We start from the raw sequence: 25,689 nt of genomic DNA, 5'->3' as shown, positions 1-25,689 counted from the left end.
AATTTAAAATGTTCATTTGTGATAGTTTTACAGAGGTGTAAGTGAAGTGTGTAGTATTTTGCTTTTGGTCAATCCCTATGACAAGTATCGATAAAAGGCGTCGTATTCACGTATACAATCACCACCTATTTTTGAATCGCGATTTTTTTATTATTCTGTTCCATCCACAGATTGCGAATCTGGTATTTACAGCATTGCAAGATGGCAATAGAATGTAATAATTATTGTAGTACGATAAAGTTTATGTACGATATAAATGGTAGGTCTGAGAATACCTATTTTATTTTTTATCACATATTTCTTTTAATTAATATAATCTTTAGAAAATAGAGTGTTGACTGCGTACATTAAATGTAAAATTTAGTATTTTATTGCATATGTTCTACGAAAATAAACATCACGAAAGAAGTATTGAAGGATCATTATTTACCTGTAAAATTATTCTCAAGTTGGATTGCTGCTATATGTAACAACACAATCTAATAGAAAACACAACACCATTATATTTTTTTAATAAATATCCGTTAAAACACAGAACACTAAAATAAAAACGCGATCCAATTTGACAGGAGACTAATGGACACAAAATTGTTTCAAAACGGTTTCATGGTCTTCATCTCTTCCGTCTCTTTCTCACACTTCCACTGAACCCGTTCAATTCGATTAATGTGTTCAGCATACCAGTTCCAAATTTGTGAATAATATTCAAGATGGCTGCGGACGGAAGAAGGGTATAGAATTTTTATTGTTTTCATATTAATGAAAGGTTTGGCTGTACGTATTATAAAACCTAGTGCTTTAGACGGTATGTTGATAGCCTGATCAACATGTGCTAGTAATTTTGCTATCATAGACCAAGATTTGTTGTCTCGTTATTTTTTTAATGAAAATAAGAGACGAGACATGCAGGACGTACAGCTGATGGTAATAGATACGCCCTGCCCATTATAATTGTAAAATCTTGAAATTCTGAGCGGCACTACAACTGCGCTCGTCACCTTGAGAAATAAGATGCTACGTCTCATTTGCCCAGTAATTTCACTAGCTACGGCGCTTTTCAGTCCGAAAGAAAGTAATGCTTACACATTACTGCTTAACGGCAGAAATAGGCGCCGTTGTGGTACCCATAATCTAGCCGGCATCATTCTTTTTTTGTGCTCTTTTCAATAAAAATATACAATATTGTACAGTGATTTCTATCGCTATAAAATAATCATAATCTAGTCCCAGGCTGTCCGATCACTTAGATATTCATCTGTGGAGTAATAGGATTTACGACAGAGCCATTTTTTTATAAAACATTTAAATTTATTTATAGATAATGCCTGTACAGTGGCTGGGACTTTATTATAGAAGGGTATACATTTACCCTTTAAGCTATTATGTATCTTATGAAGCCTACTAGAATTAGATACAAGCAATCCCTAATTATTAGAGCTAAAAGGTGACGATTTTTGTGAACGTATATTAAAATTTCATAAATGAACAGTCATAATATTTATAAGTTTCTTTTGGGCATACCCAAAAAAAACTGTCACTACATAAAACGAAAAAGATAGTTCCTCAAGCATTTAATATTTATCTACCGTGAAAGAAATATTAACACGCGGCAGCACCTTTCAGATTTACACTCTGTTGCTTTTACACATCGCAAATAAGATATAATTTAACACGACTTATATAATGGTTATGATATTATATAGAATTAAATATTATATTATCTAACTTACCAATGGGAGGCTTGTTTGCGTAGGATGCCGGCTAGATTATGGGTACCACAACGGCGCCTACCTCTGCCGTGAAGCAGTAATATGTAAGCATTATTGTGTTTCGCTCTGAAGGGCGCCGTCTTAACATCTTATGTCTCAAGGTGACGAGCGCAATTATAGTGCCGCTCAGAAATTATGGGTTTTTTAAGAATCCTGAGCGGCACTGCATTGTAATGGGTATGGCGTATCAATCACCATCAGCTGAACGTCCTGCTCGTCTCATCCCTTATTTTCATAAAAAAAAAACATCTAATTAGTAATAAACACGATACGACAGAATTAAACCAAGGCTATAACATTAAAAAATAACACAGTATTTCTCCCAAATGACATAAACAAAAAATGTACGCAATTTTTTTCCACGCAAAACCATTTGTAAAACAATAGCAACATTTAACCTAAAATATTGTTTACGAAAATTGTGAGTCCAACTTCAAAAGGTTTTTTATCTATTGTGTGAAAAACAAAAGGAAATCTAACACCGAGTCCCAGTTATATAGGACAATGTCGGTGTAAGATTACGTAATAATAAATATATTCCTTCGAAAAGTGGAAGCCATATTTTTTTAGGATAAAACGTTTAAAAATAAGTGGAACGAGGTGTTTGCGTACGCGAAAACGCGGTTATGTGAGGCTTTTAAGATGATTTTTGTAGGCGCGAGAAATTGAAGGGGTATAAAGAGTTTAACCTTTGAATTCTTGATAGAAATTAGAAACGGATTTCTTATCGCTGCTGTTAACAAATGGCTGTAAAGTATGAACATATATAGCGAACATATAGATCATTGCAAACTGGATTCAAAGGGAACTTTCATAAAAAGAAATGGAGTCACAGTAGACATGTACATAATATGTCTACTAGTGCAGTGTTTGATGTCGATTACTAAGACAGAATTCGGTAAAAGCAGTCATGTTGACAATATCTTAAAATGCACCCCACGACTTTAATAATCTTCTTTATCAAACGGAGTTTTTAATTTTTTATTAATATTAGCTATTTATGCTTTTTAGTACTAATACTATGACTAAAGTCTAGCAACTATGATTAAAACTAAGCTGCATTGTAAAATGAAATTCAAAGTTGAAGGTGCCATTAGAAACAATCAATTGAGTCTAATGAACATGGTCTCATTTAGCGCTGTTTAAGACCGATCGGTGAATCATTTCCTCTCGCCGCAGTCGGGAGTAACGAACTAGCAATTAGCTTATTAACACGACAATGTCTAAAGTGGGAACGCATTGTCTCCAAAGGAAACGCCTACGGGATCTGCAATTTGAATGTAACGGGATATTGAGTTAGAGTTCATTGAAAGTGACTTGTTTTATATCATATTTTTATCACAATAAGGCACGAGACGAGTAGGAGGTTCAGCTGATGGTATTCGATTGAACATTACATTGCAGTGCCGCTCAGGATGCTTAAAAAACCAGAAATTTCTGAGCGGCACTACAATTGCGCTGGTCACCTGACGACATAAGATGTTAAGTCTCATTTGCCCAGTAATTTCACACGATACCCTTCAGACCGAAACATAATAATGCTTACACTTTACTGCTTCACGGCAGAAAAAGGCGCCGTTGTGGTCCCAACACCTAGGTGGCATCCTGTGCGAAGCCCACTAGTAAATGCCTTTAGTCGCCTCTTAGGACACACTTGGGCCTGGGACTTCCCTATTCCTTTAATGCCCTGAAAGCACAGGGCAAATATGGAGAGGTTGAGTGAATTCTAGCATTGAGTTGAACGTCTGGGCCGATCCGTGATTGGTCTGGCATTATTCAAGGGGTAAAGGGCAACTTACAAAAATAATGTCTATTTTTTCTGTACTTCTCTTCTTCTTACTGATTTGTCAATATATTTATCAATTATTAGAAGAGCTAAAACACGCTTCATATGTTTTGTTCGATAGAAAAGGCACCAAACTATATAAATTGGTTACGTTTATAAAGTGATAACCCTCAGTTATAGGATTAATACACAAATAAAATTTTATGAACGATGCGGGACTCGAACTCGTTAGCTCTTCCAACTGACCTTACCGTTCGAGTGAACCGTGTGCGGTTGTTTCCAGGACGATATAACATAGTTCTTTCCTTAAAAAAAAGTGTGCACCACTCCCTATAAGGTTTCTGTGATTCCTCTGAAGTTGTACGTGGGCGGCGGTGATCACTTAAGATCAGGTGACCCGAATGCTCATTTATATTTTCCCCCTTCCATAAAAAACTGAAGTAAACCTTTGCGCAATGTTTTGAACCGTTTCAAAATGTTTGTAAGCTGTTTGTTACTTTAACAAAAGTCATTTCAAGAGTAAAAGTACAGAGAAAAACCACACAATTTTATAATTTGCTATATATACTAGGACGTCTAAATTCGCTTATATTTTGAAACTACAAAATACACACACACATACAAGTCACGGGTAAACTGATACTTATTCTTGTGAAACTATGCACTCATACAGTTTTTATATGTCTAAAAACGTCATAACAGCGAGTATCACAATACCTGCGCTAAAATAAAGCTAATAAAATAGATTGAACTTGTGTCTAGAACCTTTCAGAGCATAGTTTGTTGTCAGCATAAAATATTAATAAGCAAATAACGACACAGAGAGAAAGTCGTATTTTTTATGAGAACGTTTATTTTACAGATATTTTAGGAATGCGTCCTATCAATAGCTATAAGTGCATTTAAAGCATTTATTGATAGCATAGATATTTTGCCAGGGTGGGTTGTTAGTGCGAGCTGTTGAGCAAGCAGCGCATTTTTCAATAAACGCAGTTTATCACACTAATGGAGCGATATGACAAGAACATTAACTTGTGTGATAATGGTATATTATGATACAAGTGAGGTAAGTTGCTCATTATACACCAGGTTGTAGCCCGAGCCGTAGGCAAGGGCGTAAATCAGGCGAGTGTCTAGTGCTCACGAGTTTTATACGCACTTTTTGAACACACTTGTGAGGAAAAAACAAACACAAAATTTCACAACAATTTACCACACAGTAACAAATGCGATAGGAACAAAACATGAAAATGATGGGAAATGGCGGGCACGTACTTTTTGTACGCGCTAAATGTGAGGTATGTTTTTTAAATTATAGTTTTAGTGATAAAATGCATACATTTTATAAAAAAATATTGTGAATTATAAATAATTTAATAATAATAAATGTTTTTTATCTTAATTAGGTGTCCCTTTATTTATTCCAAGTGTAAATTGTTTGTCAGCGGCGTAAAACCTCATTGTACAAATACTGTATTACCCAATTATATTAAAAATGCTCTGTTTACGCTCATATAATTTGCAGTTAGGTACTTACTTAACATTTGCATGCACTAGTGTGCAATATTATTACGCACGTGTGTGTTATAGTTAGGTTTATGGCTCTAAGAACGATGTAATAAGGCTCACTTTACGAGAAAGTGTGTAGAAAATATTCTACCAATTGTTACATGGTGGTTCTGTTCCCTTGGTATTTAGCGCGGAAGTGACAAACACTTGTCTTATTTTTGAAATAACACTTAATTTGTGCGTCACAAAAATAAATTTAATTTATTGAGAAAAACTATGAAAAGCTAAGATATATATTTTATCGCTTTAAGGTCAGTGTAACAACAACTTTAATATTCAATTTCAATGCTTCGTTACGACCTTAGATTTTATATCAGGCAACTTAAAGTTCATTGCTAATTTTACCTGCAAATTTAATTAAATCATTTATTAAAACGATGTTTTCGTCAACATTTTATGAGGATTGTTATCGAAATCTGATGTTTAACTTAATAACTTAATTTAGAACTTGGAATTTCAAACTGAATGAGAAAATTTTTTGTTTTTCAACAATTTTCTCATTTTTCGACTTGACGTTTTGATGTAAGAGTAGTTATAATAATATAGCCTTGTGAGCTAACTTTTAATCGGTAGAATATTGTGAACCACTTGAACAGATTCTGGGCAAAAGTTCTGTTACAAATAGAAATCCATAATTTTGGTATATTATATTATTATTATATTTAAGCTTAATAATTACTACCGGAAGACGTAGTGTTGGTAGGCCTCCACAAGATGGACCGACGATCTGGTCAAGATCACCGGAATACGTTTGATGAGGGCAGCGCAGGACCGATCGTTATGGCGATCTTTGGGGGAGGTCTGTGTCCAGTATCGGTCGTCTTTCGGCTGATGATTAATCTTTAATAAAACTTGTATGTTTATATTTATTGAAGTCTGAGCAATTTATAATAAAGGATTCTATTCAAAATAACAACCTTTGGCCTTAATGCAGATTTTTAATTTCTCTGGCCACGAATCTGTGGATATCTGCTCTGTCACTGCTTGATATAGAGATTTCCTATGCGAAACGATGTCGGCGTCTCGTTTAGATCAGGCCATATCTTTCAAACCGACCATAATTTGTAGTCCAAGGGGTCCAGATGTGGACGAGGGCAAGTTTTCAGCTGTTACATTTTCTGAAACATTGAAAATTAAGCCAAGTTTGGGTAGTTCGAGTGAGAGGTCCAAAGTATTTCAAGACATCAAGAGTTTGTCTTACTCCTTTTTAACCGACTTCAAAAAAGGAGGAGGTTCTCAATTCGTCGGTATGTCTTTTTTATGTTTGTTACCTCAAAACTTTATACATACGTATAGCAATGTGGATGATAAATTTACGAATAACTGAATATCGCGCCAACCGATTTCGATGATTCTTTTTTTATTGGAAAGGACATACTTCAAAGATAGTTTGGAGAGTTTGGTTAGGTTCTGATTACGGAATCCATGACAAAGAAACGGAACTCTTCAATTCTTAGGAGCAAATTAACGATACTCGGCCGAATATTTTTTTATGCTATCCGGATATTTAAGTTATCTACCATAACATAGTTATGGTCAAGTAAATGTCGTAGTCGAATATGATGATCAATGGGACTCCTTAACGACTTACAGTATGGGTGCGATCTGTGGCAGAATTTCTAACTGGCTGTAATCAAATTGTTAAGCAGTTACGTTCATTGCTGCATTGAAAATTTTCATTTACACATATTTAGACAAATTGTTAGTTAGTGTGAAATCTAATTATGTTATTGTAAATCCCTATGGTAAATAAATATATTTCTATTCTATTATATTCTAATGACTTTAAAAGAATATGTAAAAAGGGAGGGAAACATTTGCAACACGTTTATTATCTTAGAAACTCCGATAGTTTCAAGAATGTGCCAAATTTGAATAAAAAAAATTGAAGTTATTAAGTGGTTCACTATTTACTCACTTATAGATGAGGCAATGTTATAACGATATATAAATGCGACTAACACAGCCTTTACTTGTTGTTTTTGGGCCAAATATGTGTTTAAGTTGGTAAAGTAGTTTACAACTTTATCCAATAGATATTTACCAATATATTTAGAACATATCCAAATCATTTCCCTTTCAAATAAGAGTTAAGAAAATTAATTATGTTTCCGCAAAAAAAAAATTCCATATTGAAAAGTAAAACTAAAAATTTCGTAAACAGAATCTACGAGAACGGAATCGCAGCCTTGCTCTTAATGAACATTATATGCGTAAACGTTACGGAACCCACTAAAAATGACAGACATGTGCTTAACCGGTTATTTATTAATTTGTAACACGCCGAAGATCCTGTTACCTACATCTTGAACACTAGTGACACACTTGTGCCAAGATGACTCATGTCAAACTTTTACATGGTCTTACTAACAGGTGACTAATTAACAAGTGAATCAGCATAAAAACATGCACACTCTAAAGTCAAGTAGTTTTAGGTAAGAATGGCATTAATTATAGATTTTGGAATGAAAAAAGAAAAAAATTAAAAAAAAAATTTAAGTAAGTACGTAAACTTACAAAAAGCATCTGTAAATAGTCATAAAATGTTCACAAGTGCGCAAAAGCGTCAAAAAGTAAATTACTTAAGTAATTAAAAATACGTCAGTGGATGCTACAGGGTCGCAGAGACTCGCGATATGCATGGTACCGTACTCCAAGTTTCTTTATCCTCAATATATTCCTTAATATTATAGTAACCTTTTCCAATTAAAACAGTTTTTATATATGGCTTGAATGTTTTGTTTGTTATGGTCGTGGGGAGCTTATTATAGAATCTAACAGAATTTCCCAAAAATGCCTTATTTGCCTTAGTGGTTCTAAAACTGGGTATAGCAATTTTATGTTTATATGTCTGGTATCTAAGTTATGCTGTTCACACTTTTTAACATATTTATGCATATTTTTCCTAGTATACATAATATTTTCATAGATATATTCTGATGGCACTGTAAGTATATTTATTTCTTTAAACAGATTATAATTTATTTATTGAATAAGAATAAGAAACCAAACGAGCAGTCTGATCACATAATGATCAAAAATCGTGTTTCAGAATGTCCGCTTCCGCAATCGAAACAAATAGGAAGTCTGCGCAATGAAATAACATTTGTATGAAATTTGTGTACGAAAGCAGAATGCGGAAAATGAATTCGGAAAACCGAATCAGTAAACGGTTGGCGACGTTTCGATGGATATGCCTTTTTGATAATACCAAATACCAACCTAAAATCACCAAGGAAGTAAGTAAAAGAAATTAAAAAGGCATAGAAGGCATTTATTTTCTCAAAAATGATTCCTTTAGAATTTTTTTGATGTCATTTCTACCGCTTCGGAGTTAAATGGAGAATGAGAGAGAAGCAACGGTGCAAGAAACTGTACCAGCAATTTTTTTGCGTCCAATCACTTAGATATTCAGTTGTGGAGTAGAAGGATTTACGACAGAGCCACTTAGCCAATAGAAGCTAATATGCAACGTTATATAATGTAGCTGATACCCCGCAATTTCGTCTGCGTACACATAGGACAAAAGAAATAATAAAAGAACACTCATAACATAATATGTTGTCGCAGCACTTTTTGTAAATAATTATGTGCAAAGCCATTAATACATTTCGCAGCACACGCGATGCAAAAAATATTTTAGGTAATTTTTACAGCTCGTGTTACATTATTGGAATTTTAGTAAGGATCCTTAATTAAAAAAGAAATATATTATAGCCTATGTCACCTGGGGTTAGTGTAGCGTTCCAACAGTGAAAGAATTTTGCAAATCGGTTCAGTAGTTTCGGACCCTATTCAATGCAAACAAACAAACTATCAAATCTTTATACAAATTCCAACTTATAAACTTACTCTGTGACTATATCCTTAATTGATATAGTAAAATATCATGGGAAAATCAAGTTTTTGTACGACTGGAGTTTGTAGCTCATAGCAAACATAGCTGATAAGGTTAAAAGTAAGGTTTGTGGCAAGGTGAGTCATAACGGAGTGATTGGCAATGAATCACTTATAACATTAGTATGTGTTATACAATATATACATGTTCTTGTTATAAATACAATTTGTGACGAATCCGCAAGTTCAATTTGTACAACAGAGATTTGATAAGAATATATTTTAAAACATTTCATCATCCATTGTTCTCGATAGAGCTGTTTCGACGATTGGGTTTGTTCCGTTGATGACCAAATTTCGATTTCTACTAAATTTCATGGACAATGAGGAATTTGCAAGCCTAACCACCCTTATGCATTGGTGCCAGCTGTGGCTTCATCTACAAGATCTACTTACATACAGTCATAGTCCGCTCAACAATAATTGCTTAGATCATTTATATATATATTATTATATTGTATATTATACTGTCGTGTGTATGATTATTATTGTTATGGAATAGTAGCAAAAACGAGCATCGAGTCACTTGAGTAAAGTGATCACCGCCGCCCATTCTCTCGCTCTCCTGCAACACCAAAAGAGTCACAGGAGCGCTCCCGGCCTTTTGGGTAGATGAACGCGCTATTTTTGTATCATCCTGGAAACAAGGAATGTCATTCCACAATTTGATTCAACGATGTTGTTTGAAAGCAAAAGGACCCATCTAAATGGTATGTTCTATGATAAACGATAAATAGTTCCCCTGAAATCGTGTTCTGAAAAGGTCACGAAATGTCAGGTTAGCTAAAATTTAACTTTTACGCAAAATCTTTAAAAAACAGTTTCAATTATTATTTGCGTTTTAATCCTTTAAATAGTGTTTTTATTAAACCCATCCAGATGGTTTCTAAAAGATGAGTTTAATTCAAAAAGTAGTATAAATCTGATCCTACTTCTAGGCTAAGAGAGCAATAGTAGTAAATTCTTCTAACAAAGCATAACTAAGTAACAAATAGCGCCATCATATTTGTTGCATATCAGAGCATAAAAGTCTTAAAAAAAATATGTAACTGCTTGGTGAAATTGGAAAATTTCCAAGGGTCTTTGACATGACCTATTTGGAGGGTAGTTTGGCAAAGCATAGAGGTCTTTGCTCGAAAAGTTTTATGTGATTGAATGCAGCCTTCATTGACAAAACTATCTGCAGTGGGACAAGGATATTACAACATTTGGCATCGTTGGCTTGTGAGTATACAGGGTGTAATCGTTAAGTATGACCAGGCACTTATATAACTATTACAGATATCAAAAAACTTTAAACTGATGTCGAAAGTACCTTACCTAATCAGTAAAATGACATCAGTAACCTGTGATATTACGATGTCACTAACTGCCGTTTTCAATAACCTTAGTTTAACTTACTAGAGGTAGACAAATCTCTCATTTTACGCTTACTTACATTTCAATAACCTATCGACAAAGCATTAGACTATAACAATACTGGATATAACTATGGATAGATAAGATCTTGTCATAAAACGGTGACAGCAATCTATCCATAACTAGAGATACGTTATAGACGGCCGTAAAACCAGGCCGTTAAATTGTAAGAAATGAAGTCGATTGACAATCTACCGTTTTATTATAACATCACTAGTGCAATTGTAATATCACAGCTTTGACAAAATACCTGCGATAGATATACAAGTAATGTGAACTTTACTTCAGTAAAAATCAAAACATAACGTTTCGTCATTAAGCCAAATTTCACAACTACGAAAATGGAAGCAAGATTTCATTTCATTTTGTTTTTTTTTCTCTGTTTCATAGCAGTACATTTTCTAGGAACGACAGTTTCATAATTCAGAGTTGTGTATCGGTGACTATGCAATTTCTACCCTGTGAACGAACTTCCTAAAGCACAAACGTTCCTAATATTATTTGCCATTTCTCCACAAGGAATATATCATAAAGGTTTAGCGATCCCGATATATTATGATATATGAACTCTAACTGATGACCCGATTAACCCATATTTTTATCGATACACAACTTAAGCATGTTTTTTGGAGAATTCTATTATTTTTCATTAAACGGAGTTATTTCCTGTATCTGTTTTTAACCAATTTCAAAAAAAGAGGAGGTTTGCAATTCGTCGGTATGTATTTTTGACCGACTTCAAAAAGGAGAAGGTTCTCAATTCGATTGGTTTAATTTTTTTGTATGTATGTACCTACACCGATTACTCTGATATTTATGATCCGATTTACGTAATTCTTCTTTAGTTCGATGCAGAAGAGATGCCATTTGGTCCCATACAAATTTTACTTACATAGATTGGCCCAGTAGTTTTCATTTGATGAACATTTTTTATGAAAATATTTGTCTACGTGGACGATATAATTGTTTTCATTACGGTTGATTATATATTATTACTATTAACTGACCCTAGAAAGTAAAAAATAAAAAAAACTACGTTTAAAAAAACCGACTTCAAAAACTAAAAAGTATCAAATAACTAAAAATTTACTTAAATACACCTCTTATGCAAACCTTTACCTTTAATATTAATGAAATACTATTATTTATATGTGCTACATTTTGATAGTTTTGAAGTCGGTGCCAAGCCCTAAACAAAATAAAACTTAATTTCGACTGTGTGAACCGACTTTGATCATTATTTTTATATGCTTGTGCTTCCCGTGTAGTCCCATTGTAATTTGGTCCAAATCTGACAATGGCATCCATGAGAAAACCATAAAAGTCTTATATTTGCTAACTCATTAACGCGCCAACCGATTTTGATGATTATTTTTTTAATGGAAAGGATGTATATCCTGACGTGACTTGAAGTATTTCAAAGGTAGTTTGGTGAGAGTTTGGTTAGGTTCTGATTGTGGGATCCATGACAAAGTAACGGAACTCTTCAATTCATAGGAGCAAATTAACGATACTCGGCCAAATCTTTTTTATGATCTCCGCATAATTTTTTGTTAGGATTTACAAACATTTAAGTAGATTATAGCTTATAAACTTACTCTTCATTATATTTATAGCGTTCTGAGTAGGTATAAAAATTAAAATCTAAAGCTGCTATTATATTTAATAGTTAGTGAGTTTCTTGATACTTTAACTCACAAAAATTTAACCATTTCCGAAGTGGTGGAAAGCAGTAAAAAAAAAATGGATAGTTTTATGAAACCCAGATGCAAGTGAAACTATTCCCTCCAAAATAACTTATGCACATCGAAATCGATGAGCAACATAAATCTTTTCAGCTTAATAAAACTTGCAGGTAATGTTATATTATTTTGTTTGTAACCTAAATTGACCTGACTTTGCCGCTACTTTTTGAATTGAAATCTTTTTTAGCGGCGTTGAGCACTTTTCTTGAGATGGGTATAAAATGTTAAACTCGCGTCAGGACACGTGACCTTATCTATAATTCGTAATACAGTCGTTGAAATTACGAATGAAATTTGATATTTCTGAGAGATAAACTTTTTAATGTAAAATAATTGCATTAGTCAAAAGTTTTCTGAAGTGTAATTTTTTTATGTAATATAAATTGTAATTTTCGTGTACGATAGCGCAATAAATGAATATTGTATTTAACCACATAAATACTAGTACTTTTATACTGATAAATAAATCAATTCGTGCGAAATTATTCCCAAACCATTCCAAAATATTAAAAAATGCACAACGTTAATGTTCAAGTTTCCACTTCTGCCAGCACTCCCGGAATGACCCGTGTATTTCTTTTACGTAATAAGTGATCCCGTTGATAACCATTTGGATTCGCAACTTTAAAAACTGTAAGGAATAATGAAACACATGACAAGTGCAAACTTTGGCTGTATAAGATTTTACGATTTACCATTTAAGAACTTTATTTCCCAGCAGAATATTACAATAATCACTTATAGAGAAAATATATTCTTACTAGCTGACCCGGCAAACGCTGTTTTGCCATATAAAGTATAATTCACGCGATAGTTTTATAAGTAATAAAATATTGCCTATATTATAGCCTGTACATCATTTTGTTCTATTGTCAATAGTTTTTGCAGCGCACGCAAAAATAGGTTTTAGATTTTACACCTTGTGTTACAAAATAGCAATTTTATTACGGATCCCTAATTTTGAAAAAAAAACATAGCCTATAGCCTTCCTCGATAAATGGACTACCCAACACTGAAAGAATCATTCAAATCGGACCAGTAGTACCAGAGATTAGCGCGTTCAAACAAACAAAAGAAACAAACAAACAAACAAACAAACAAACAAACACTGCAGCTTTATAATATTATATATTAATATATTAATTAATAGTATAGATAACTATATAATATTATGTGATCTGTGAGAATTTAACAATATTTATATTATATGGATAATTTTTCTTGTTGAAATATAAATATTAACAAAGTAAACAAAATGAAATAAAAACCAGTAAACACATACTAGATGAAACCCTTAAAAATAAAATTTTGAAATATTTTTGTAACAGATTTTTTTTCTGTCACATAGTTTGTTTATATATTCTAAATGGCCAGTTGGTTTTTTAGAAATTTTGATTGAAATTTTTTGTTGTCATGTTTGTAGGAAATAAATTAGGCACTTTATCCCCAGTTGTCACTTCAATACGAAAACGCTTGTCAAACAGGTGTACCATTTTTTTTTCAAAGATTACATATACATTTTTTAGTGGTTGAGACTTCCCAGTAAGTTGTCTTAGGACACTTGTATAGTAAGCAATATAGAAATAAACAGAAATGATCAAAAACCAAATTTTACAATTTACAATTAATTGTGTGTGTGTGCGCGCGCGCGCGTGTGTGTGTGTGTGTGTGTGTGAGTGTGTGTGTGTGTGCGCGTGTGTGTGTGTGTGTGTGTGTGTGTGTGTGTGAGTGAGTGTGTGGATGTGGCTTTGAATTGGACCTTTGATTGGGTCCGTCTATACAATGCGTGTGTTTATCATGTCAGTCTGATCAGAAGATTTTCCACTTCATCGTGTATATATATATATATATACATTCCGTATCAGCATTGTATACATGTGTATTAAACCCGAGACCCCTAGTTAAATAAACACTTACCGCTGGTCTAACGCGTTTGTTAAAGGCTGGATATATGGTTCCGTACCTGTAAAAGAAAAATTAAACAAAATTAAAGACCACATTTATTTTTTATTAAATAACAGTTCTGGTAAGGACTTACTTTTTGAAAGAAAATCAGCTGTCTTAGAGCTGGTGGAATTAAGGTTAAAACGCAAAGTTACTATTGGGCCAATAGACAACATAATACAGTCTGTGTTTTCTTTGTAATTGTGTAATTGAACGATAGCTTTAGTTTCATTGATACATTATTTTAACACAAATAAAATTAAAAACAAAATTTATGATCGATGCGGGACACAAACCCGCGACCTCCCGCGTTCCGTGCGAGCACTCTTCCAACTTCCAACATCACAAAAGAGCTACTTGATAGATTTCAAATAAGTCATCTATGTTTTTGTCACGAGCAGGACGTGCAGCTAATTGATCCCTGCCCATTACAATGCAGTGCCGATCAGGATTCTTGAAATATCCAAAAACTCTGAGCGGCACTACAACTGCGCTCGTCACCTTGAGACATAAGATGTTAAGACTCATTTGCTCAGTAATTTCACTAGCTACGGGGCCCTTCAGACAGAAACAAAGTAATGCTTACACATTACTGCTTCACGGCAGAAATAGGCGCCGTTGTGGTAGGTATCCATAATCTAGCCGGCATCCTGTGCAAAGGAGGCAACTTTATTGCGATATCTTCATTTAATATTAAGTTTTAAGTTAAGCAACAATGATTTTTATAAACACTATGTGCTCAGTAACATGTGTACGCAGACGAAGTCGTGGGTATTGGCGTGTTTAAAATAAACGAACAGGTACGGAACCATGTTACTTGTCCGTTTATTTCCATAGATAACATTATGTAGATATGTAGATTATACTTCGATATATTCACTGATTCCGTAAGTCCTTCTCGCTCTGTTTAATCTTTAACTAAGTGTTTTAAATCGCTGCGTAGATTTATCGCTTCGCTACTCAGAAGTTTATACATTCTGTTTGTTCCGTAACTTTCTATATTATTATTATTATTACACTGAGCAGGATCGCTCTTAGATGATTTTACAAGAGTGTTTGGGTAAAAGTTTTAATTAGTATTCGCAATTGTCATAATTCTAACGACTCTGCAAAAGCGAATGGTTTCCTTAAAGGAATTAATATATTTTCGTGATATGATGATATTTTCTTAATATGGGGTCATGCTGCTGACATTGATATAGTGTTTGCTCTGCAAAAGAGAGCTGTTCGTGCTATATATCAGCTTGGTTATAGACAGTCTCTCAAAGAAAAATTTAAAGAAATAAATATTATGACTGTTCGTTGTCAGTACATTTATGAAAATTTAATATACGTTCACAAAAATCGTAACCTTTTTGCTCTTTATAGTGATTTTCATTATTATAACACTAGAAATTGATTGCTTGTAACTAATTCTAGCAGGCTTCATAAGATACATAATAGCCTTAAGGGTAAATGTATACACCTCTACAATAAAGTCCCAGCCACTGTTCAGGCATTATCTATAAATAAATTTAAATGTTTTATAAAAAAAATGGCTCTGTCGTAAATCCTATTACTCCACTGCTGAATATCTAAATCGGACAGCCTGGGACTAGATTGTGATTATTCTATAGCGATAGAAATGATTGTACAATATTGTATATTTTTATCGAAAAGAGCGCAAAAAAGAATGCTGGGAGAGTTTCTTGCGCCGCTTCTTATCTCTCAGATCGCATTTGCTGCCGAAGCGGTAGTTGTATCTAATAGTTATTAGGAATGACATCGAAAAGAATTCTAAAGGAATCAATTTTGAGAAAATAAATGCCTTTTTATGCCTTCTTATGTGTGCGTATTACACCCACACCAACTAGATTGGGTGCCTGATACATTATTATATCGATCGAACATATTTTAACTTTGAGGAGATAATTTATTAATTTATACTCAAAACGTGAAATCTGAATTTTGGGAGTTTGTACAAGTTTTTTCAATTCTTCGCTTGAAATATATATTAAACCGGATATCTGTTTACAGCGACCGTGACGTATGAATGAATATATTATGATAATTAATAATATTTAAAATTGAAAGAGAGACTGGTGGCCATATTTGTGACGTCATAGTGATGACATGTCCAGGATACCCTAAAAATTTGCAATCAAAAATACCCATGTCACTTTTTCTAATATTATATATCAACCCAAGAAGCGAGTACGAAGATGATTCGGTATTAGAATATCAAAATCTTAGCTCGGCTGTAATCAGCGTGCGGCGCGAGCGCGGACGAGAGCGGGCGCCTGGCGAGCGCCGAGCATGCAGTCAGGTAAGAACTATCGAGCGAGGCAGTACTGCCGCACGGGCATGCCGGGAACACCACGTTCTCATTACGCAATCTATTACATATATAGCTGCGAAGTAAAGTAAAAACTTTCTGAAGTAAAACGTTTCGTATTCGTGTTTGAAAGACTGTGTTTTAAATACACACAACAATGGACAAACACTAAAAAAAATCCAGACATATGACTGACTGTGCGCCATCATATATTAATATGATATACGGGTGTCCCAAGGCTCAACGTTAAGCCGCAACGGGACAGTTGGATAGATGGTTAACATGATCAGAAAAATCAGAAAAAATCAAAAACCATCTCATGTTCTTTAAAAATTATGGGCATTAAACAAAAAAAGTCGTTGTCGGATTTGTATATTAAGCCACTGTTTGCGGCTTTGATTAATGAGCACTTTTTGAAGCACTAACAAAAACAAAAATATCGAAAGAAATAATATTAATCTAGGGTTAAAAACTAAGAAGATGTCGATTTGATTTCACGGAAAAATGGCCACAATTTTATTTCTTTTCTCTTATGTAGATATTTTTTTAAATAAATGGACATATCATTCGCAGTCTAATAGCGGAACGGCAAAAGTGTGCTTAACCTTTCCGTTCTGGGAAACTCTGATCGCGCGGTATTCCTCGGATCGGCGATCGGTATTAATAGATTGCTTATAATTAGGATGATTTGAGTGAATGTATCTGAAACCTATTAAAACAAGCTATAAGACCATGTTAAATAAACCATATTATAAACATAATAAGGGTCAGAACTTGGCGAGGGAATAGTGTGCCGTAAGCCACTCTCGATTTTGGTGTTTTTGAAAAATTTTGTGCCATGCGGCACTGCCGATTTCGGAAGGAGACAATGTAAGCACACTTTTCTCCTTAGTCGTGTGTCAACTGTCACTGTCCGAATCAAATCTGAACTGAATGAAACATGTTTTACATTGCTGCATATTGACCAATAATATTTTAACCTCTGTCAAATGGGTAATGTCAATGCTCTCAAATCGCAAAGCTCTAATCTCCCTCCGTGGGACATCACTGGAGCAATACATTACTCGAGGTTGCCCACAAGGTGGCGTTCTTTCGCCACTTCTATGGACACTAGCAGTAGACGAACTACTTAGTAAGCTGGCAGAACTCAGGATTGATGCACTAGGGTACGCAGACGACCTAGTTATTATCGTCAGAGGTTTCTGCCAAAGCCTACTAAGCTCTATATTGCAAAAGGCACTAAACACCATCTCACAGTGGTGTACAGCCAACAAACTGTCAGTCAACGCAGGAAAGACTGTTATTGTGCCATTCACGAGGAAACGGACACTAAACAAACTGAACCTTGAACGGCTCTACTTTAGAATTCTCAGCAGAGGTTAAGTATCTGGGAGTCACATTCGACCAGAAACTCACATGGAATTCTCACATCGACAAAGCCGTGAAAAAGGCCAAAACAACCTTGGGTGTATGTCGACGTCTGATAGGGAGACATTGGGGAATGCGCCCCAAGATCCTCCTATGGCTATTCACAGCAATTGTGAGACCAACAAGCACATACGCCTCCATTGTGTGGTGGAACAAAGCCAGCCAGAAAACAACTGCAGACAGACTAAACAGCCTGCAGAGACTTGCCTGTATGTTGGTAACCGGGGCCATGACGTCTACTCCTGGTGCGGCCATTGAAGCAATGCTAAACCTACCGCCTCTTCCACTGTTCATACAGCAAGAGGCGAAGGCAAGCATGCTGAGGGCAATCGCCCAGTGGGATTCATGTAACTGGATGTCGCAAACGCTTAGCACTTTAGAAGACTCAGTTCTGCGAGACCACATATTAGGCATGTTAATTAGGCATGGTACCTCATCAGATGATTCCACAATTAATCTCTGTTAAACACTATATCGTGGAACTACCTTCCAGGGACGACCAGGGATGAACAACAAAGTCACGTGGAAGGACGGGAGCCTCATGTGGTTCACCGATGGGTCCAAAATGGAAAATGAAGTTGGCTGTGGGGTCTATGGAGAACGCCCCAGGTTTAAATCCAGCACAAACCTGGGGAGCTTTACCTCCATATTTCAAGCAGAGGTGTACGCCATCTTGGAATGCGCGGAAACCAATATCCAAAAAGGCTACTTCAATCATAATATATACATTCGCTCTGATAGTCAGGCAGCATTGTTGGCTTTAGACGCTGACTTGACGATGTCTAAGTTAGTCAATAATTGCGTTGAATGCCTGAATTCACTAGGCATGAAAAACAGAGTGATTCTCAGATGGGTCACAGGGCATGCCGGAATCATAGGCAATGAAATGGCCGATGAGCTCGCAAGAGCTGGGGCCAAAGCAGTCCAATATGGTCCGGAACCCATTTGTGGACTGCCTAAGAGCGCCATCCGACACACCCTGAGTAACCAATGTAAACAAGAAGCACTTAAACGCTGGAACAACTCTTCAGGTTTAAACCACTCTAAAGCACTGATAAGGGCATTCAACAGTAGCTATGCGAATGAAGCCCTATCTTTGAACAGGAAAAATCTATGCATACTCATTAAGATGCTAACCGGGCACTGTCGCCTAAACAAGCACCTCAGTGGACGGCATCAAAAGCGGCAAAACTTGCAGGTTCTGCCTTGAGGATGATGAAACGCCTATTCATCTACTCTGCGACTGCGGCCCACTAATGCATAAGCGTAACAAAATCTTTGGCGACTACTTCCTGCCACCAGATAGTGTTTGCAACACTCGCGTCAAGGAACTACTGCGGTTCGTAAAGGCAGCAGGGCTTGACGATGAGCTTTAGCATGAGTGGCGAACACAATAGTTCAATTTTGGACGCTGTGTTACTTGGAATCTTTAGGACTAGGAAATAGCCACCCTCTTCAAATAATAAATAATAATAATATTTTAAAAATCTGGAGTAAATGTATACTGTATAGATATAGCAGTCGAAGCATATTATGGTGTAATTTGTGGCATGTTCCATATCTCGGCTTTGTTTTTATATGACGTAACTAACTGACGTTCTAATTAATGTTTGTAGATCTATATCATATACATCGTCATACTTACGTCAACAAGGTATTCAGCGCAGTGCAAATTCAATAAAAAAATTTAAATAAGTACTCAGTCTAAATAATAATCTATATATCTTTATATATATATTTCTTGTGTGCGTGTGTATGTCACTGAACTCCTCCTAGACGGCCGGACCGATTTTGATGAAATTTTTTGTGTGAGTTCAAGGGGATTCGAGGACGGTTTAGAATCACAATAGAACTACCTCCTAAACGGCTGGACCGATTTTGATGACGTTTTTGGTTGTTCCAGTGAATTTGAGATTGGTGTGTCTTCAGGTGGATTCGAGAATGGTTTAGTTTCACTATTGAACTACCTCCTCAACGGCTGGACCGATTTTGATGATTTTTTTTGTGTGTTCCGGTGAATTTGAGATTGGTTTAGATTCTCAATTCCGTCCATATAATATAATTCTCCTGCTCATCTGTATGTTAGTGAACTCCTCCTAACGGCTGGACCGATTTTTCAAATTTAAGACGTGTACAGGACAACGTCTGTTGGGTCCACTAGTATAATATATAAATGAATTGCTGTTCGTTAGTCTCGCTAAAACTCGAGAACGGCTGGACCGATTTGGCTAATTTAGGTCTTGAATTATTTGTGGAAGTCCAGAGAAGGTTTAAAAGGCAAATAAATATGAAAATGCTCGGAATCAATTAAAAACAAAAATGTTGTTTTTCGTTTGATGTGTCCCCCGTCGTTCAGAAATCAAATTGAAAGAATAGTTTAAAATGAATAACTAATAAGAATTTATAAAACAATATGTTTCTAACTTTCTCAGGAGGTGAAAAATAAACTTAATTTTGTATACAGAACAACGTCTGTCGGGTCAGCTAGTAATAAATAAATTTAACAAAAGTTATTGTAAACATAGTGTTTTATTTAGTAGCACATTGTCTACTGTTATTTACATGATTACCCCGTGGAGATATTGTGTTTTAACACCTAACACTTTCGTGCAACAAAATTAAATTTTCTTTCAAATTTTAAATAATTAAATAAACAAAAGCATTTCAATACATTGAGAACATAAGGAAGCTTCTAAGCTATCATAAATGTATCTGTATTATTAGTATGTTTATGGAGATAACGTATCAGATGTAGCAGCCATTATTTTCGGATAGTTAACGTAAATTTTCACAGCTTCCGCCATTGCCGGGGAGGAGCTGCCATAAAGGAGCGGAAACACTATCGTATTATATAAGATTTACAATACTGGTTGTAAATTTCATAACATGATTATAGAAGGAAGTTATTTTTTATAGGAACGGGGTAAATGAACTTATTGTTACATAATTCTTGTTTACCCCGATCTTCTTAGTAAACAATATATTCGACGATTATAAACATTTCGAATGACACGGAAGGATTGCCGCATTTTTTATTATTCAAAATAGCATGGGTATATTATAAATTTCAATAGGATTTTGAAAAATAATTTTGAAAAGATTCATTTGCATTATTTCCTCGTGAATGAATTTCTTTTTTTTTTATATATAATTAAGGAACGAGACGAGCAGGACGTTCAGCTAATGGTAATTGATACGCGCTGCCCAATACAATGCAGTGCCGCTCAAGATTCTTGAATTACCCAAAAATTCTAAGCGGCACTATAATTGTGATCGTTACCATGAGACAAAAGATGTTGTCTCATTGGCCCAGTAATTTCACTAGCAACGGCGCCCTCCAGACCGAAATACAATAATGTTTACACTTTCCTGCTTCACGGCAGAAATAGGCGCCGTTGTGGTATACCCATAATCTAGCCGGCATCCTGTGCAAGAAGCCTCCCGCTAGTATTATTTTAAGGCGTCTTAAAAAACAAAAATAAATAATTATACAGGCCCCCCAATAATTAATTAGCTAAAAACGATATAAAAACTAATTCCATAACGATTGGGAGCAAGCTTTTGAAAATTATTTTCTTTAATTCACACATTCACTGCCAACAAAATAAATAATAATAATAGCTGGGAACTTGCTACTTAACGTGAATTTTGATTACATTTTTTGGTACATATAAATGTTTGAAAATATAGATGTATAGTCGTTTTCGTAAGTCGACTATATTGCCAGAGTTGCCGCACAAAGCAACATTGTCTCGCCTCAAACGCCGGCAATTTACTGACTACTACATACATAAAAAACTACGTTTAAAAAAACCGACTTCAAAAACTGAAAAGCATCAAATACTTAACTAAAAATGTTATTTAATACACTTCTTATGCAAACCTTTACCTTTAATATTAATAAAAAACTATTATTTATATGTGCTACCTATTGAGAGGTTTTAAGTCAGTGCCAAGCCCTAAACAAAATAATATTAAAGGTAAATGTGTATTAAATTAAATCTTTAATTAAATTGATAACCTCCTCCTTTTTGAATGCGGTTAAAATTGAACGGGACGCTGGCTCGGATCCGAGTGGTGGGCAAGGCATGTGTTTGCAAAGTGGGTGGAATCATTTAAAAAATAACAAATTGTTTATACTCACGATCGTGGTGTTTCTTACCTGTTTGTTCTACGGTAATAGTAATAAATAACACTAAGGCAATGTACGGAACCCGAAGAACATTACTGATATATGATTGGAACGTACGACGGCAATCTTCATAGAACTGATTGAGCTCTAAAATGTTGCCAAACTCATTAATGGTTGTCCTAATATTACCGTGCGCATGCAATATGAATTTTAACACCAGTATTAACTACAATATTGTATTCAAGACCATACATTCTATGCACATTCCCTTTGTCTTTGACAAAGCCAAAGGAATCAGATAGGCGTTGCTGGCGTTTCGAGTTAGTAAGTCATTTATTGGGCGATGTATATGCTTCTAAAATATTGTCCCAGAAAATGTACAAAACAAATGTTACGAAATTTAAAAGAATTGTTAAAAAACGTTTGCGTGGGAAAGGTTACTATAGCATAAACGATTTTCTTAATGACACCATAGACTGAGAATGGGGCGAACAAAAAAAAAGCCCGCTGAGTTTCTTGCGCCCGTTCTTCTCAGGTCTGAGGCAGTTTATTTTGAATGGGTGGTAGTTTTTGACGTTCAATAAGTGATTTTGAATCCTATTTTGAATAAAATTTTTGAATTTGAAATTTGGCCTTTTCTGTGGCAGACCAGGCTTGAGAAGGTTACCATGTCATATCGACCTGGTAACACAGCGCAAGGAAGCTCATTTCATAGTTCTTTTTGTACGTTGAAGTATGTTCCTTAGAAGCAGCACAGCAAACAAAATATTATATTAATGTAAATAGATTTTTCCACATTATCAGATTTTCTTCGAGAATATTCTAGGTGGTAGGATTGTTTTATAAATAAAATCCGATTGGGCGACAAACTCGTAGAACGAATTGCACATGTTAGCCCTAGTTGGAGAAACAGCTCAGTTTTATTAATTTCATAAAAATGAAAGTGGTTCTTAACAACGGGAGAGCCCAAGGTTATTATAAATCAAAAAGAAAGAATTTACAGGTGATTCATTAAGGTTTTAATATGTATAACCATGACGTATCACTCACAACCTTCAAAGCTATATAAAGGTCAACCGAACTTCAATTATCATTTTCCCTGTCATCATAGTACATCACGGCCAAGACTTGGAAAGCGGAAAACATTCTATCCGGTCAACGTGTCAGTACATCAACAACCTTTTATTCGGTTTTTTCTACCTTTAACCGATTTTTTTGTGTATTATAAACGTTTTATTAAATAAACCGGTTCAAAGGTTTAAAGCATTAATTGTTTAATAAAAGTTTTAAATTAATTTAAGGAGAACGTAAGATAGTTATGAATACAGTAAAAATACACTTGATTAAAGTTGAAAATAAAAATATTTCAAATGCTTCATAGAATAAGTAATTCATTTGTAGTTAACTGTGTATACGATGTTACAATAATTTGCCTAATGATTTTCAAAATTTGTCAATTATTAGATTTCAACATTATGTTTTAAGTAAATTGAACTTTGAGTCCTATTATTGTTTAAAAGGCTTCATTAATGATGAGGCTATTGGGCTCTGAAATAGATTGCTCTTAATCAATTATTAAATTAGGATATCATCCCCACCATCTGGATGAGTTGAGTGCCTCCACAGTGCGATTTCAAGAAACTTTCTTCGACGCGTCGAAGTACGTACAAAGGTGTGGAATGAACTTCCATGTTCGTTGTTTCCAGGACGATACGTCATGGGTTACGCTCCTGTCATTCTTCAAATTTTATAAGAGAATGTGGACGGCAGTGATCACTTAACATCAGGTGACACGTACGCTCGATTGTCCCCCCCTTCCATTAAAAAAAAGCCGTTCGTCATGCATACATTGACTATCAAAACAGAGAAAAAATTAAATTAATTTATTGTTGATGTCATTTCTGATACTACTACCGGTTCGGAAAGAAATGGCGCTCTGAGAGTGAAGAAGCGGCGCAAGAAACTCTCCCAGTATTTTTTTTTGCGATCTTTTTATTAAAATATACGATATTGTAGTGACATTTTTATTAATATAAAATAATCATAATCTAGTCCTAGTCCGTCCGATCACTTAGATATTCAGCTGTGGAGTAATAGGACTTACGACAGAGCCATTTTTTTTATAAAACATTTAAATTTATTTATAGAAAATGCCTGAACAGTGGCTGGGACTTTATTATAAAAGTGTATACATTTACCCTAAAAGCTATTATGTATCTTATGAAGCCTATTAGAATTAGTTACAAGCAATCCCTTATTTCTAGATTTATAGTAATGAAAATCACTATTAGATAAAAAAAAATATTTATTCATAATTAAATAGTTTAGGATTCCCGCAAAATAATTCAATACTTTTTTTATGTTTTTGGTAATCATAATATTATTTTCTACTGGGTACTGTATTGTACAATATTGTTGGCCATCATTGAATCCAGTGAACCCGCACGCTTAAGTACCCTACTTTAAAAAACGTTACTCACTTTAGTTCAGTACACGAGTATATATGACGTCTTTATTAAGTGGTAACTGCCGAGTAAATACTGTTCGTAATCTGAAACGGAATTCTGTATACGTGCAGCTGACAATTAAGTTTAATTGAGAGCTTTATGGGGCCCGCAATTGTCCACCCACCGATGCATTTACGGTACAATTTGTATTAATTTAGACTCACATAATATAACACACTGTTTTCTATAAATAATAAAAAAAACCGATCAGGTGCAACAAGATATGGCGAAGATATTTTACGAGCTCTTTTTTATACGCTTTGTATTAGCTTCACCTGTATGTACGTTTGTATGTTTGTAACCGACTTCTTTGGGCGCGATTTTGACCCACTTTAAACGGCTAGATTTCGTTCAAACTTTGTAGATTTATCGAGGACCGATGACTACACTAATTTGACTAAAAAATTAAAAATAAATAATAGTTAAAAAAAAACTAAAATGCACGCTTTATATAAAATTCAACTAAAAAATAGAAAATAAATTTAAATTAAAAATAGTGTAAAAAAAACATATTTTATTGTAAAAAAAAGCATGGAGTGTAGTTACAATAAAATATATTTTTTTTACACTATTTTCAATTTAAATTTATTTTCTATTTTTTAGTTGTATTTTATATAAAGCGTGCTTTTTAGTTTTTTTTAACTATTATTTATTTAATAATACAAGTGCTGACCCGGCAAACGTTGTTTTGTCATAATAATGTCAAGTCAGCCGCCAGATGGCGTCATAAGCTATTAAATGCGAACAATAATGGCGCAAACAGTCGTCGTAATGTTAACTGTTAACCGTAACCATCCAATCATCACCGGTTAAAGCTATTGTTAATGTTAAATAGCTAAATAGCGCCCTGTTAAAAGTTTCAAAAAAATATTCGGTATTGACTTGATATTTCACTATTTAACTTTAACTATGCCAAGGAATACGATGGTGAAACACATTCCGCAGTCTATGTTAAAGTCAACGTTAAATTTGACTTAAACCTTAACTATAACAGCTAATACGATGCAACCCAACCTAATTGTATGATTGTAGGTACTATGTCATTGTTTGTCTCAGACAGTTCGATCGCTTAGATATTTCTACTTTTGAGTAGTAAGATTTACATGAGACACATATTATATTAAAACATTCAAATTTATTTATGTATATTGCTAGAACAGCGGCTAGAACTATTATAAA

The 25,689-nt window shown here is 34.5% G+C and overlaps 1 protein-coding gene across 3 annotated transcripts in view; it reads right to left on the bottom strand.

The window, feature by feature from the left end:
- The window catches only part of LOC126974107 (G-protein coupled receptor moody), a 99,414-nt gene that overhangs the window by 51,097 nt on the left and 22,628 nt on the right, over nt 1-25,689 (bottom strand). For 2 of the 3 annotated variants that reach the window (XM_050821524.1, XM_050821525.1), the window contains exon 2: nt 14,103-14,148. The exons of the other annotated variant lie outside the window; for it this stretch is intronic. The gene's annotated coding sequence lies outside the window, so the exon portion shown is untranslated. The remainder of the gene's footprint in view (nt 1-14,102; nt 14,149-25,689) is intronic. 3 annotated transcript variants of the gene reach the window in all.

Source organism: Leptidea sinapis, chromosome 31 (genome assembly GCF_905404315.1).
Source record: "Leptidea sinapis chromosome 31, ilLepSina1.1, whole genome shotgun sequence".
In the NCBI taxonomy this organism is placed as follows: Eukaryota; Metazoa; Arthropoda; class Insecta; order Lepidoptera; family Pieridae; genus Leptidea; species Leptidea sinapis.
This window is presented reverse-complemented; position numbering and strand designations above follow the sequence as displayed.